This window comes from Helianthus annuus, chromosome 6, assembly GCF_002127325.2.
Source record: "Helianthus annuus cultivar XRQ/B chromosome 6, HanXRQr2.0-SUNRISE, whole genome shotgun sequence".
Taxonomy (NCBI): domain Eukaryota; kingdom Viridiplantae; phylum Streptophyta; class Magnoliopsida; order Asterales; family Asteraceae; genus Helianthus; species Helianthus annuus.
The window spans coordinates 33,318,745-33,333,809 of record NC_035438.2 but is presented as its reverse complement, the minus strand read 5'-3'; positions in this window follow the sequence as shown (position 1 = coordinate 33,333,809).

Sequence of the window (15,065 nt, the reverse complement as noted above, 5' to 3'; positions counted from 1 at the left end):
TACCTGTACCAGAAGAAGATCTCCATCTTGTCTTTGATGAAGAGAGTACAATCGATAAGACCTCTTCGAAAACCGTTCTCCAGCAGATATGTAGATAAGGTTGCATACCAAGCTCGTGGCGCTTGATGAGACCATATAGAGCTTTGTTGAGCAACCAAACCCGATCGGGATGGACAGGATCTTCAAAACCAGGAGGCTGTTCGACATATACCTCTTCTTCAACCACACCATGTAGAAATGCACTTTTGACGTCCATCTGGTAAACCTTGAATCCTTTGAATGAGGCATAAGCCAGAAAGATCCGAATAGCTTCCAGACGTGCAACTGGTGCATAGACTTCGTTGTAGTCGATCCCCTCTATCTGACGAAAACCTTGAACGACTAAACGAGCTTTGTTCCGAATAACCACTCCACGGTCGTCTTTCTTGCATTTGAAGACCCATCGAGTGCCAATCTTCTTGTAATTCTCAGGCTTTTCAACAAGCTTCCAAACACCCAGCTTGTGAAATTGCTGCAATTCTTCTTGCATGGCTTCAACCCAAGCACTGTCTTTCAATGCTTCTTTCCACGACTTTGGTTCTTCTTGTGACACGTAACACGCGAAGGACCAGTCATTTTGTTGACCAGATTCTCTTATAGCTGAATACAAACCAGCATTCCGGTTGTTTCTCAGCTGATTACGCGTCTGCACACCGCGATGGACATCTCCTATGATATTCTGCTGTGGATGGGTATCGTGAATCCTCATTTCAGGATTATCCGGTACACGAGTATTGATACCCAAATTATTCAGATTAAGATCAACAACCAACTCCACACCAGGAATGTGGGTAGAAGTGGATGCATTCCCTTCAGCAGTATCCACATTTTGCGTATGAGGTGTATCTACAGAAGCACCTTGAACAGGAGCAGCTGGAGCTGAAGATCCTTCGGCTGCATCATGATATTCATCATCTTCAGAAGAGTCATTATAATCAGCAGCATCTTCATAAACCTCATTTTGAACCATGTTGTTGACAGACGTAGAAGCTTGAGGGTCAACAACAATAGGTCTAACCAATGGCGAGACAGCAGCGTTGTCACTTTCCAATAATATCCGAGCCGCTGCTGATTCTTCATCAAAGGTTGGCAGATTGAAGGAGTCAAATAGCCCATCATAATCGAACATCCACGGATCACCCGGAGCCCTAACAGGACTCGTGTACCTTTGAACCCTAACTTCGCTCCATAGCTCAATCTTTTTGGTAGCTAGATTCCAAACACGAAAATTCGGAGTAGCATATCCAAGGAAGAAACCCTCGATAGCTCTTGCACCAAACTTTCCATCCGGCTCAATCATAGTACAAGGAGCACCAAACGGTTCAAGGTAAGAAAGATCCGGTTTCCTTTTCTGAAGGAGTTCGAAACAAGTCTTGCCATGTCTCTTAACTGTAAGAACTCTGTTCAACGTGTAGCAAGCAGCCGATACAGCCTCTCCCCAGAATTGAATAGGGAGTTCCGACTCTACTAACATTGTTCTTGCAGTTTCAATAATAGTTCGATTCTTCCTCTCAGCGACACCATTTTGTTGTGGAGTATAACGAGAACTGTACTCATGAAGAATGCCTTTAGAAGTACAAAACTCATCCATAACTTGATTCTTGAATTCAGTTCCATTGTCGCTTCGGATCCTTTTCACTTTCAACGTATAGAGATTCTCCAACATTGTAAGAAGATCCTTGAGGATGCCAGGAGTTTCACTTTTGTGTGCCATAAAAGATACCCAAGAAAATCTAGAGTAGTCATCAGTAACTACTAAACAATAAGCATCACCAAACGTTGTCTTGTGCTTCATAGGTCCAAAAAGGTCCATATGAAGACGTTCGAGAGGCATGCTGACAGTGTTGATTTTCTTCAAAGGGTGAGACTTCTTTGTTTGCTTCCCCTTTTGGCACGAGACACAGATATCCTGCAAATGAAAACTTCTCACAGGCACACCATTCACAAGATTATTTTTCACCAAATGGTTCATTTTTCTCAAGTGAATGTGTCCCATTCTTCTGTGCCAAGATATAGACTCCTTTTCTGTGGCTTTTGAGACAAAACAAGTGACTTGTGCAGATGTAGTAATCGCCTGGCTCATGTCGAGAATATAAAGATCATTAACTCTCGGAGCCGATAAGAGAACCCATTCTTGTGGAATTTTGAATCCAGGTTTCAGCACATAGCAGCCAGCATCATCAAAAATCACTGAGAACTTTTTATCGCAGATTTGCGACACACTGAGAAGATTGTGATCAATTTGCTTCACATAATTGATCTTATCAAAACACACGATGCCATTGGAGATACTTCCTTCTCCAGTGATGTACCCGCCTTTATCACCCGCAAAAGCAACATACCCTCCTCTGATATTTCTCACGTCATACAGGAGCCGTAAGTCGCCGGTCATGTGCCTGGATGCCCCACTATCAACAATCCAATGACTATTAATAGTTCCTCCTAGAACATCCTGCACATGTCAAGTAAAACATCAGTTGAGAATGGGGACCCAAGCCTTAGTGGTCTTGGGTCGTCCCTTGGCATCACGATACGTAAGCTCTATCTCTTGATGGTTTTCAAGAACAACTGCTCCCCCTGAATCGTCACCCGACTTAGGTAACCAAGTTTGTCTGTGCCTACCAGTTTTTGAAGATTCTGGTTGTACAGGTTGTGACACTCTTGGTTCCTTTTGCACTGTTTTAACTTCAGATTTTAAAGCTTTTTCAACAGTTTTTATGTCCTTACGTCGTTGTTTAGTTTCTTGTTCTTTTACAGTTCGTTTATCTTGTTTAGGTGAAACTGATCGACGTTGAGGGTGAACTGTTTCAGGTGGAGTTTTCTCAACAAATTTCTTCTTTGGAGCATTTGGGCAATTTCTGATAATGTGCCCAATTTCTCCACATTTGAAACAAGTTCTCCTTTCAACAGACTTAGGAGAACTTGATTGACTACCAGATGTTGAACCTGTAGAACCTGAGGTACTTGCTCTTTCATCACACCCGTCTGTGTGTTGGGTGTAATTGTTATCACTGTTACGTTTCAAAATTTTGACTTGTTGTACAAAATCAGTGTTTGATTTGTTTTCAAAAGTCTCAATTTTATCTGTACCTCTTGATGCTACAAATTTTACATCTTTTCCTTTCTTCGTGTAACGAGCTCCTTTTGATTCAACCCTAGCCTTTGGCTTTGGAGCTCGTTGTTGTTGTTTACCCTTAGAAGCAGTCGGTTGTTGAGTGGTTGGAGATTTTTGATTGCCAAACTGTTTCCTAATCTCAGCCTTAGGAATTGGATCACATTGTGTTACCACAATTCCCGGCAGTGTTTTTCCCAAAAATTTGTTTGTATTGTCTTCAAAGACTTTGTCAATCAAAGATTTATTTACATTTTTAATTGGAAAAACATGATCTGAGTAGATTTTATTATCTCCAACCAAAGTGTACAACACATTACTGCTTTTAACAGTAGACACACTTGTCTTATCAACCTTGACAGGATCAATCACTTGCTTCTCAACAGATGAAGCCTCAGGAGTATCAGGATCACAAAGGATGTGATTCTCTCGTGGAATATCTACTCCTTTCATCTTGCTAAGTGATTTATCCTGATCACTTACAGCCACTTCTGATTCATCATCCGATGTCTCATAGTCCTCGATAATTGGAGGACTTTGTTTCATGGATGGTGAAGTTTCTGGTTCCTTAGGGGCTGTGTTTGAAGAACTGTCCGATTTGAACCCTAGGCCAGTAGAAAATTCCTCAAAGTTCAAAGGCACACTGGGTTCATACCGAGGCATTTCCTCTTCATCGGGCATCTTGGTATAGTTGTCCATCAAAGGGGGTGGACACGCCTTATACCCTACACCTTTCACGTTACCTTTCAGTTGTTGAACGTCTATGATGTGATCAAGCACAAATCGGGAGTTAGAATAACTATCCAATTTCTGTTTGATCGCATCATGCTTGCATTGGGCAATGGCTAATTGCTTCTTAGTTTCTTCCACAAGGTTAATGTATTCATTTATACTTACTTGTTTGTGGTAAACTACTTTGTTAACCTCGGACACATTTTTCTTTAATGTTTCTATTACAGATTTAAATTCTTTTTCATTCCGGGTTAAAGCCATGTTTGCCTCTTGGCATTTTGACAGTTCAATAACTAAATTCTGATTATGACTATGAAGCTTTTCTGATTCAAGCTTCATATCTGCACATGATTTACAAACACTAGGAGCAGGAGGTTCAGAAGTTACCTGACTAGTAGAGGCTGAGCCGTTTGCCATAAAGGCAGATTGAAAAGAAAAAGCTCCATCTTCAGAAAATAGCTTTTCCATTTCCGTTGATGTAGCAGCAGCCTTCCTAATCAGAATTGATTTCTGACATTTAAGCTCGTCAGCTTCATTCAGAAGATCCTGAATATCTTCACTTTCTTCCTCATCATCAGGCTCTGAGTGATTATCCCCAGAAACAGAGCCTTCTTCATCCGAACTGCCAGAATAACCAGAACTGTCATCACTTCCAGAAGATTCTTCCTTTTGAACCTGCTCGATGACCTTAGCATACAATGCAGTTCCACTTCCCTGATCTCCTTCACCAAACTGCACTGACCAGTCACATCCTTCATCAGCTTGAACAGCCAAAGCCCGATTGTGATTGGTAGCTCCAGGCTGTCCCTGATTGTTGTTCACTGCCACCATCCTCCGTTCACGGTTTTCTTGTTGGGCATTCGCATTAGTCTGGTTTCTGAACGGGTTGTGATTGCCGTGTTTTGTTGGTCGAGTGCACTCACGTTTAAAGTGCCCTTTCTCGCCACAGTTAAAGCACGTGACGGCATTAATATCAAACCCATACTTCGTGTTTTTCTTTCCTTCCAACGAAGTTCTTCCAGTTCGTGCCATGAAATCTTTTGCCCTTCTAACCGCACTAGCAAAAGCCCATTTAATATCCATCAACTCCATCTCTTCCTTGTCGATCTGATCATAATCTTCATTGGTCATGTTGATGTTTCCAAGCTGACCAGCTACCAAACCACAGTATGCACTGACCATGGTGTTGATAATTTCCATTTGTTCCTTAGCAACTTCAATACTAAGGTGTGAAAGATTTGAGTTGTCGACCCGGATTGTGTGATGACTTTGGGGCTGAGGTTGAGGATTGCTTGTATAGTGAGCTTGCTGTTGTTGTTGTTGAGGTTGTGGTTGTGGCTGTGTTGGAACAGGAATGTAAGACCTCGGATCGAATTGAGGTTGTGGTGGAGCAGCTGTTGATTGAGGAAATGGAAAGGAACTCGTATTAGACACAAAAGCGGTTTGAAGCTTCGGTTGCTGAACAGAACTAGAACTAGCTGAAGGACCAAAACCAGGCAAATACATTTCTGTATTCTGAGGAGCTGGAGCACGCCTTGCTTTCCTAATTTCTTCATCATTTTTATGTTCCAGCTTCTGAATGAACTCATAGATGTTAATCTCATCTAGAGCTTTAGTATGCTTCAACAACTCAATAAACGAACTCCATTTTGGGGGTAGGGCGTCAGCAAACCTATTCACCATGTCTTGTTGAGTAGCTGCCACCCCATAGGCACACATTTCACTAATCAAATGATAGAAACGTGTGGTCATATCATTCAGAGTCTCGTTTTCCAAAAACTGAAAGGATTCAAACTCTTTCTTCAACAAATCATGCCGAGATTTTCGAGCAGCTGCATTGCCTTCTCCTCTAGCAACTAAGGCATCCCACAATGCTTTCGTGGTCTTGCAATATGAAAACTGATGGTAGATGTCTTTGTTGAGTGCTTGAGTGAGTGTGGCATAGGCCTTTTTCTCCAATTCATAAGCCTTTTTGTCATTTTCAAGCATGTTGGCGTAACCTTCTGAAGTGGATGCTCTACTTTCAAGACTTTCATTGAATGCATTGACAAAACACATCCAAAGGTCGGTGCTTTGTCCTTGAACATATGTGTGAAAGCGGCCTTTCCATGACGGAAAATCGTTCATGTGGTTCAGCTTTGGTGGACGATTGTTACTGCCTGTTTCACTTTCACTAATCAGAAGATTCTGAAGACTTTGACTTTGATTGGATACCAAAGCCCATTGACACGAACTTATTGATTGTTGTTGTTTTGGAATGGCACTCGTCATATATTCAGCCATCGACATCTGTTTCAGATCTGGTTGTGGATCCGTACTCCAATCCCAAGGACTTGTGCAACTCATTGTGATCAAAAATTAACAAATAACCTACACTCCACAAACTGTTAACAACAAACAGACAACAATTGAAAGATACAATCTGATCGAAAGATCAAGACTTGTTCGAAGGATCAACAGTGATCGAAAGATTACTGTTGAGTTTCGAGCAAAGTCTTCGAAAGATTCTCAATGAAAGATCCTTATCTTTCGACTGATTATCACGAAAGATTCACAGTTCGAAAGATCTATATCTTTCGAATACTGATCTCGAAAGATTCACAATGAAAGATCCTTATCTTTCGAGATGAATCCTTATCTTTCGGACAACCAACTTTCGAAAAGATTCCAACAACGAAGGATACTTCTCAGACTTCGAAAGACTACTCGAAGGATGCTAATCTTTCGAGCTGTCTCCAATCGAAAGATGATCTTTCGAAATCGAAAGATATCCTTCGAAAGCTTACTGACACACTGACACGAAAGGACAGGTTGGTGAGAAAGGTGACAGGTAGGTGAAGTTGCTTTCGGCAGAAAGTATGTTCTGCACACAAATCTTCACCAACTTTTTGACTTTCAAAAAGTTTGCCAAAACAAGCAACCTTATCCCCAAGTCCAGTCACCGGAAAGATGATCGGAACACGACCGGAAAAATCAAAGTTTCACAAAAACGTTTTTTTATGTTACCCAAACCGACCCCGAACACTCCCGAAGGTTTAGAAGCCGTTTTTCAGTTTAGAAAAGCAAGAAAAACCACCAAAACGGGTGCTAAACCTAGTGTCCAAACACACCAAAGAACTTGAACAACACCCGGTTTTAAACAAGGTAAAGAGCCAAGCTCTGATACCACTTGAAGGTCCCTTTTCTCGGAGGATCGAGAACAACCTAAACCTTGTTATACTAACCCACTAGCGAGTGCGGAATCCAAGCTAGTAGGCAAACCGGGATGAAGCAAGAACAAACACAAGAACACACAAAGTTCACCGATTAACACCACTGTATTAATACGTATGAAGGTTTACGGTTACAAGCACAAGGTTTACAATCTGTTTGCAAACTCTCTAAAGTGTGTGTGTGTGTGTTTTTCAGCAGAGTTTCTCTAACCCTCTATGTGTGCATCTCCTTCACACTTACACACTGCATGGGTATTTATACCCATACATAGCAGGTCTGGTCGAAGGACTCGATAGATGGTCCGAAGGATCATCTATCGATGACAGGGAGCTCGAACGATCAGCATGGACATCGAAGGATCATCCTTCGATGTCTAATGGTTGAACCATGGTCGAACCATATCTTTCGAGCACCTCGAAGGATCAGTTGTATCCTTCGAGGCTATCCTTCGATCCAGACAACATCATGTTGTCCAAGTCAAACTAGGAGGATAGTTGACTTGGTCAACTTACAGACTGACTTAGGACATCGTTTTCATACAGACCGAACACAGACAAAGTACAGACACAAGTGCACCAACATCATAGACCTGAGTATCTAACTAAATAATCAATAGAATGCAATATTAACCAAAAAAATAAACCCAAAAGATAAAGTCGTAATTATATATACTCAAAAAGATATCGACACGTGTTTTACATCAATCGAAAACTATAAAAACACATATTGGTTCAATTCGTCACGACACCAGTACTCGCCATAATTAAAGATACAAAAAACACTCTATTTTGTATATAGTTCTCTTTTCAACTAAATTTATGTCAGAACGTCAAGAAAAAAATTATAACAATTAAGCATTTAGTAAAACGAACAGTTAATGAGCGAAAGTTGTTAGATGAAAATCATATCATATAAAAACAAAGTTAGTTAAAAGCATATATATATATATATATATATATATATATATATATATATAGTGAAAGTGTAAAATACAATATTGCTTAAAGTACGAGTGTACGCTGTGAAATTACGCACATTGTAAAACTCAAAACCCTAATCACGCATGTTGTAAAACTCAAAACCCTAATTACGCACATCTTCAAGGTCTATCTCAGTGGCTTCCTCTTCAATTTGTTTTTCATCATTCTGATTTTCTACATCATTATCTTCCGGTTCAACAACTGCTCTAAATGCCTCCATATCCACTTCAAGTTCTTGAATCTCATGGTATTTATCAATATTGTAATCTAACTCATCACCATTATCATTATTGTTTTTCCTATGCTTGTTACCTTCATGCACTCTTTGGTCATCATCCTCGTCCGTATTAGGTGCCTCATGTTCCATCCTGTAATCCTGATCATCAAAATCCTCTTCATCATCAGTAAACTGCAAAGACTCTTCCTTAATATCATCAATTCTATTATCATTAAACTGCTCATCTTGTTGTGCATTTTCATTAACCTGCTCACCTTGTTGTTTTTAACTATCTTTAAACTACTCATCATTTACATCATTCACACCTAAGTCAACTCCACCTTCTAAGTCATTTACATCATTCACACCTCTAAGTCATTCACATCATTCACACCTAACTCATTTACATCATTCACACATAATTCTACATTATTACCATTTCGGGTATCAACTGATGGGCCACTTTCCATCCACTCTAGTGCAAGTCTTCTAACACATGCTCTAGGTTTAGCTCTAGGACGAACAGGAACATTCCCAACTGATGGGCCATCTTGATCAATTTCTTCAATGACTACATTTGATGTTGGTTTAGGTGAAACAAAATATATGTCAAGTTTTGTCGTCCAATGTTCAACATACACCTCAATCTCTCTAATCCTACCTACATATTGACACACATCTATCACATCCTGATCAGTCCCTAAAGTCCTAATACCTTCATCCAAACTTCTATCCGGAATCCTATAATTGTAATACACAACTTCATCCTCTGGATAATGCAGCATCTTAAACATCGTATTAAACTCAATAACTGAGAATTCATCAGCATCTATGTAATCAATATGGTTGCTTTTACCTTTTACATACTTCAACACATGTTTAACCATAAACTCCCCACCATGGAAAATGTGAATGCTGAACATTGCAGGCTCACCAATAGAAATGAAGTAAAACAAAGGTGGGATTAGTTTAAAAATTTTCATGTTAATAGATGACATTTGGGTTCTCAGCTGCTTACCATACTCCACATATGGATCAAAATGCTGTGTAGAACCACGAACACACCACGTTGAGATGTCGTGAAGATTCGTCATTACTCTTCGTTTGATTGTAGATGATGATCAACGGGATGGAATTTTGTTTTAGTGGAATTGCGAGTGTAAAATTTGGGGGTAAACATAGGGTTTAATGTTGGTTGGTGAATTAAATACTAGAGCATTTAATAAGCATAAGCAGGAATGAACGAAAATACCCCTCACGTGGATTGCACGTGGGGGGACTTAACGGCCCATTTAACAGACGTAACAAAATTGGACTTAACGTATCTCTCTGCTGTACGATCGAAAATAAAGCAGAAATAAAATCTTTTTGGCTTTTATAAAGTTTATATTAAAACACAGATTTTAGAAAGTAAAAGACAACAATTTAAAATCCTTTGAGTGTTATCAAACGACATCACCGCTAATGTCGTGCTGATATGCACCAAACGACGAAACTGTTTAAAAGAAAAACAATAAAAGTTAAGCAGTAAATAAATATATACAGACATTCTTTTTGTGAGTTTCGAGGGTAAGAAAATCATATCAGTGTACGGTCATGCCAAAACACTCTTGTTGTTCAGTTAGTTAACATTAAGATAAGCATCCTATAACAATTATCGGTATTGTTGTCCACTTAAGCTCAACTTATCAGATGTAATCATGTTTAGAGGATACGTTAAGGTATGATTTATACTTACCGACCGGTGTTCATCCACATCACGACACATTCCCGTATCAAGGTATGCACGAGGGTTCATCTTACCGGTGAGTATACCGATTATCATCTGTTTGACCGTATAAATTGTGAGATACTCACTTATTTTGAATTGAAAACAAGCCCTATGTGATATAATCACTTATTGATGAGGAACTTGATTTTCGTATGCATGAGGGCACAGGTGCAAGTCCGTGAACAGGTCAGTACTTCCGTACAGCAGAGAGACGAACTTGGCACCCGGATAAATGTGATATTTTATCACTTATTTGATTTGGACATGTGATTGTTTATCACTTATTGAGGTCGAATGCAGTATGTAATATGTACACGTATGTATAGTATCATGGAAGATCTAGACTTGCGTCCCCGTTATTTTTCGGTAAAAGATACAACCATGATACCCAGATGATAAGCAGCATAAAGACCGAATATCTCAGAGCCTCGGCAATCTATCAAACGAAATTTCGGTACTAAGACCATATGCCAATGAATGGTTCCCACCTGATCTTCAGTCGATTAAGATTTATATCGCCCTGCACACTTTAAAATGATTGTGAGCCTACCGATACATCTTATATAGAGCTGCTTATCGTTTTTCATTTAAGATTTAAAGAGGTTTGGATAGACCACTGATGTACTATCATTTTCTCTTTTTCTCGCCAGGAAACTCATTTTTGTTTTTCTATTGTTTTTGTGTTTTTGAAATTTTTCGATGTTTTTGTATTTTCCGATTTTTGGATTTACTCCCCCTAAAATCAACAAACTAAGATAAATTTAAAAACACAAAGGTATTTACAAAGATGATTTTCCGATGTTGGTTTACTCTTGCTTGACCTTAATGCCATTTACCAATAATAAAAAGTCAAATCTTGATTTATCAAATGCTTTGGTAAATAAGTCGGCACGTTGGTCATCGGTGTGGACCTTAACAACATCGATCAGCTTTTTTTCAAAGCAATCACGTATGAAGTGATATTTGATTTCGATGTGTTTGGTCTTTGAATGCTGCACAGGATTTCTAGTGATATCTAAAGCAGCAGAATTATCAACGTAAATAGGAGAAGTTAGGAATTCAAAACCGTAGTCCCGCATTTGTTGTTGGATCCAAAGAACTTGGGAGCAACAACTTGAGGCAGCAATGTATTCAGCTTCGCATGTTGATGTAGCTACACACGTCTGCTTCTTGCACTGCCATGTGACTAGGCGATTTCCTAAAAACTGACATCCAGCCGTTGTGGATTTGCCGTCGATTTTGCATCCGCCAAAATCAGAATCACTGAATGCTACCAATTCAAAGTTATTATCCCTAGGATACCACAGACCGGTGTCCGGGTAAGCCTTCAAATAACGAAAAATCCTTTTAACAGCAGCAAGATGTGAGGCCTTCGGGTTAACTTGATATCTGGCAAGCAGGCACGTCGGGTACATTATGTCTGGCCTTGATGCTGTGAGGTACATGAGAGATCCGATCATGGCGCGATAGATAGAAGGGCTAACAGCTTCTCCCTTCAAGTCTGGAGTAATTCCGTGATTAGTTGGCAATGGGGTACCAATGGGCGTTGCATCAGACATCTGGAACCGGCTCAAGATGTCACCAACATATTTAGTCTGATGGATGAATATCCCAGACTCCGTTTGTTGTACTTGTAGGCCCAAGAAGAAGGTCATTTCACCCATAGCACTCATCTCGAATTTATCCTGCATAATGCGCTCGAATTCCCTACACAAGACATCATTAGTAGAACCAAAAATAATGTCATCAACGTATACCTGTACTAGAAGAAGATCTCCATCTTGTTCCTTGATGAAAAGAGTACAGTCGATAAGACCTCTACGAAAACCGTTCTCCAGCAGATAGTGAGATAAGGTTGCATACCAAGCTCGTGGTGCTTGATGAAGACCATAAAGAGCTTTGTTGAGCAACCAAACCCGATCGGGATGGATAGGATCTTCAAAACCTGGAGGCTGTTCGACGTACACCTCTTCTTCAACCACACCATGTAAAAATGCACTTTTCACGTCCATCTGATAAACCTTGAATCCTTTGAAGGACGCATAGGCTAGAAAGATTCGAATTGCTTCGAGACGTGCCACTGGTGCATAGACTTCGTTGTAGTCGATCCCTTCAATCTGACGAAAACCCTGAACGACTAAACGAGCTTTGTTTCGGATAACAACTCCGCGGTCATCCTTTTTGCATTTGAAAACCCAACGGGTACCAATCTTCTTGTATCCAGCAGGTTTCTCTACAAGTTTCCAGACACCCAGCTTCTGGAATTGTTGCAGTTCTTCCTGCATTGCTTCAACCCAGGCATTATCCTTCAAAGCTTCTTTCCACGTTCTTGGTTCTTCTTGTGAGACATAACACGCGAAGGACCAATCGTTTTGTTGCCCGGATTCTCTAATAGCTGCATACAAGCCTGCATTGTTGTTGTTTCGCAACATGTTTCTTGTTTGAACGCCACTTTGCACATTTCCAATGATGTTTTGTTGAGGATGGGTATTATGAATCCTCGTTTCTGGATTATCTGGAACTGGAACATTTATACCCAGGTTGTTAAGATTAAGATCAACAACCAATTCAAGACCCGGAATTGACGAAGAGGATGATGCAGTAGTCTCAGCTGTTCTATGTGTATCCACTGGAGGAGTACCCTCTGAAGTACCATGAACTGCTGTTGTAGGAGCTTCTTGATCTGCATCTAGAAATTCATCATCCTCTGAAGATTCGTTCAATTCGTTTGCATCATGAAAATCCTCATTGTTGAGAGTATTATTGTTCACCGAAGAAGATGGTTCTTGATTAACAAGAATCGGACGAACCACCGGTGAAACTGTTGCATTGTCACTCTCGAAAAACATCCTAGCCGCAGCATTTTCTTCAACGGCTTCAACATTGATCGAATTGAAGAAGTCATCATACTCAAACATCCAAGGTTGACCCGGATTTTTGACTGGCAAGGTGTGCCTTTGTACTCTGACCTCAGACCATTCCTCGATCCTTTTAGTCTCTAGATTCCAGACTCGTAAGTTAGGGGTGGCATACCCAAGAAAGTATCCATCAATTGCTCTTGCCCCAAACTTTCCATTAGGATCGATGATTGTGCATGGAGCTCCAAACGGTTCTAGATAAGACAAATCTGGTTTCCGTTTTTGAAGAAGCTCAAAGCAGGTCTTGTTGTGTCTTTTGACTGTAAGGACTCTGTTCAAGGTGTAACATGCAGAGGCCACAGCTTCAGTCCAGAATGGAATGGGTAGCTGCGACTCTACCAACATTGTCCTAGCAGTCTCGATCAATGTGCGGTTCTTACGTTCAGCGACACCATTCTGTTGAGGAGTATAAGCTGCACTAAACTCATGAAGAATACCTTTTGAAGTGCAGAACTCCGCCATGGAATGATTCTTAAATTCAGTACCATTGTCGCTACGTATCCGCCTAACCTTCAACTTATACAAATTCTCAATCTGAATGATCAAGTTTTTGATAATGCCAAAGGTTTCACTCTTGTGTGCCATGAACGCAACCCAAGAAAATCTTGAATAATCATCAGTAACCACGAGGCAGTATTGATCACCCCGAATACTCTTGTGCTTGACAGGACCGAACAAATCCATGTGCAAACGTTCAAGAGGAACTGCCACTGTGTTGATCTTCTTTGTAGGGTGCTTCTTCTTTGTTTGCTTTCCTTTCTGGCACGAAACACAGGTGTCTTGAAGATGGAAATTTTTGAGGGGAACACCATTCACCAATTCATTTGAAACCAAATGATTCATTTTGCGTAAGTGAATGTGACCCATTCGTCTGTGCCAAGAGATAGTGTCTTTTTCTGTGGCTTTGGAAACGAAACAAGTTGCTTGTGCAGACGTAGTAATAGCCTGGCTCATGTCAAGGACGTACAAGTCATTTATCCTTGGAGCCGACAAGAGAATCCATTCTTTTGGAATTTTGAAGCCGGGTTTCAGCACATAACATCCATTAGCATCAAAGTGTACTGAAAATTTCTTGTCACAAATTTGAGAAACACTAAGAAGATTGTGATCAAGTTGTTGCACAAAATTGATCTTGTCAAAGCTGACAATCCCGTTAGATATCATTCCTTCTCCCGTAATGTATCCACCTTTATCTCCAGCAAAAGCAACATAACCTCCTCTAATAGATTTAACGTCGTAGAGAAGCTTCATGTCGCCCGTCATGTGCCTGGATGCCCCACTATCAACAATCCAATGACTACTGATAGTTCCTCCTGAAGCACCCTGCACATGAACTCAAATGAATTAGTTGGAGATGGGGACCCAAGCCATTGTGGTCTTGGGTCTTCCATTTTCATCAATGACAATAACTTCTTGTCTTTGATGGTTGGTGAATTGTGATGGTCCCCCTGATTCAGTAACCGTTTTTGGTTTCCAAGTCTGTTTGGTTTCACCAGTGTTTTTCTTTAAAAGTTTAACTTCTTGATGATTTGAAGTTTTAGAATTTTCTGGTTTTACAACAACAGATTGGTTTTGGACCACATCGGTTTTAATCGCTTTTTCAATCTTTTTGACCTGTTGGCGTTTCTGTTTCTTTTCCCTTTCTTTTACAAGGCGGGGATCTTGTTTTGTGGAAACAGTTGGCTTACGGTCAGTTTTGCCACGGGGATCATCAACCTTTCCTTTTTGTTTATGAAGATATGGGCAGTTTCTAATAATATGCCCAATGGTTCCACACTCAAAACATGATCTTCGTTCTACAAACCCCAAAGAATCATGTGATCGTCTAGCCGATGATGTTGAACTTTGTGAACCCGAGGTACTAGGCTTAGAACTGCTTGGTTCATTTCTTTTCTCGACAATAGCTTTCTTGACAAAATCTAAGTTAGATTGATTTTCAAACTTTTCAATTTTGTCTGTTCCCGTCGATTTCACAAAGTTAACATTTTTCTTCTTCTTTTGGTTCGGCTTCTTGTTAGTTTGAGCCGGTGCTTTACCTTTGGGTTTGGTGTGATTTTGCTGTGTTGGCACTGTTGGTAATTTC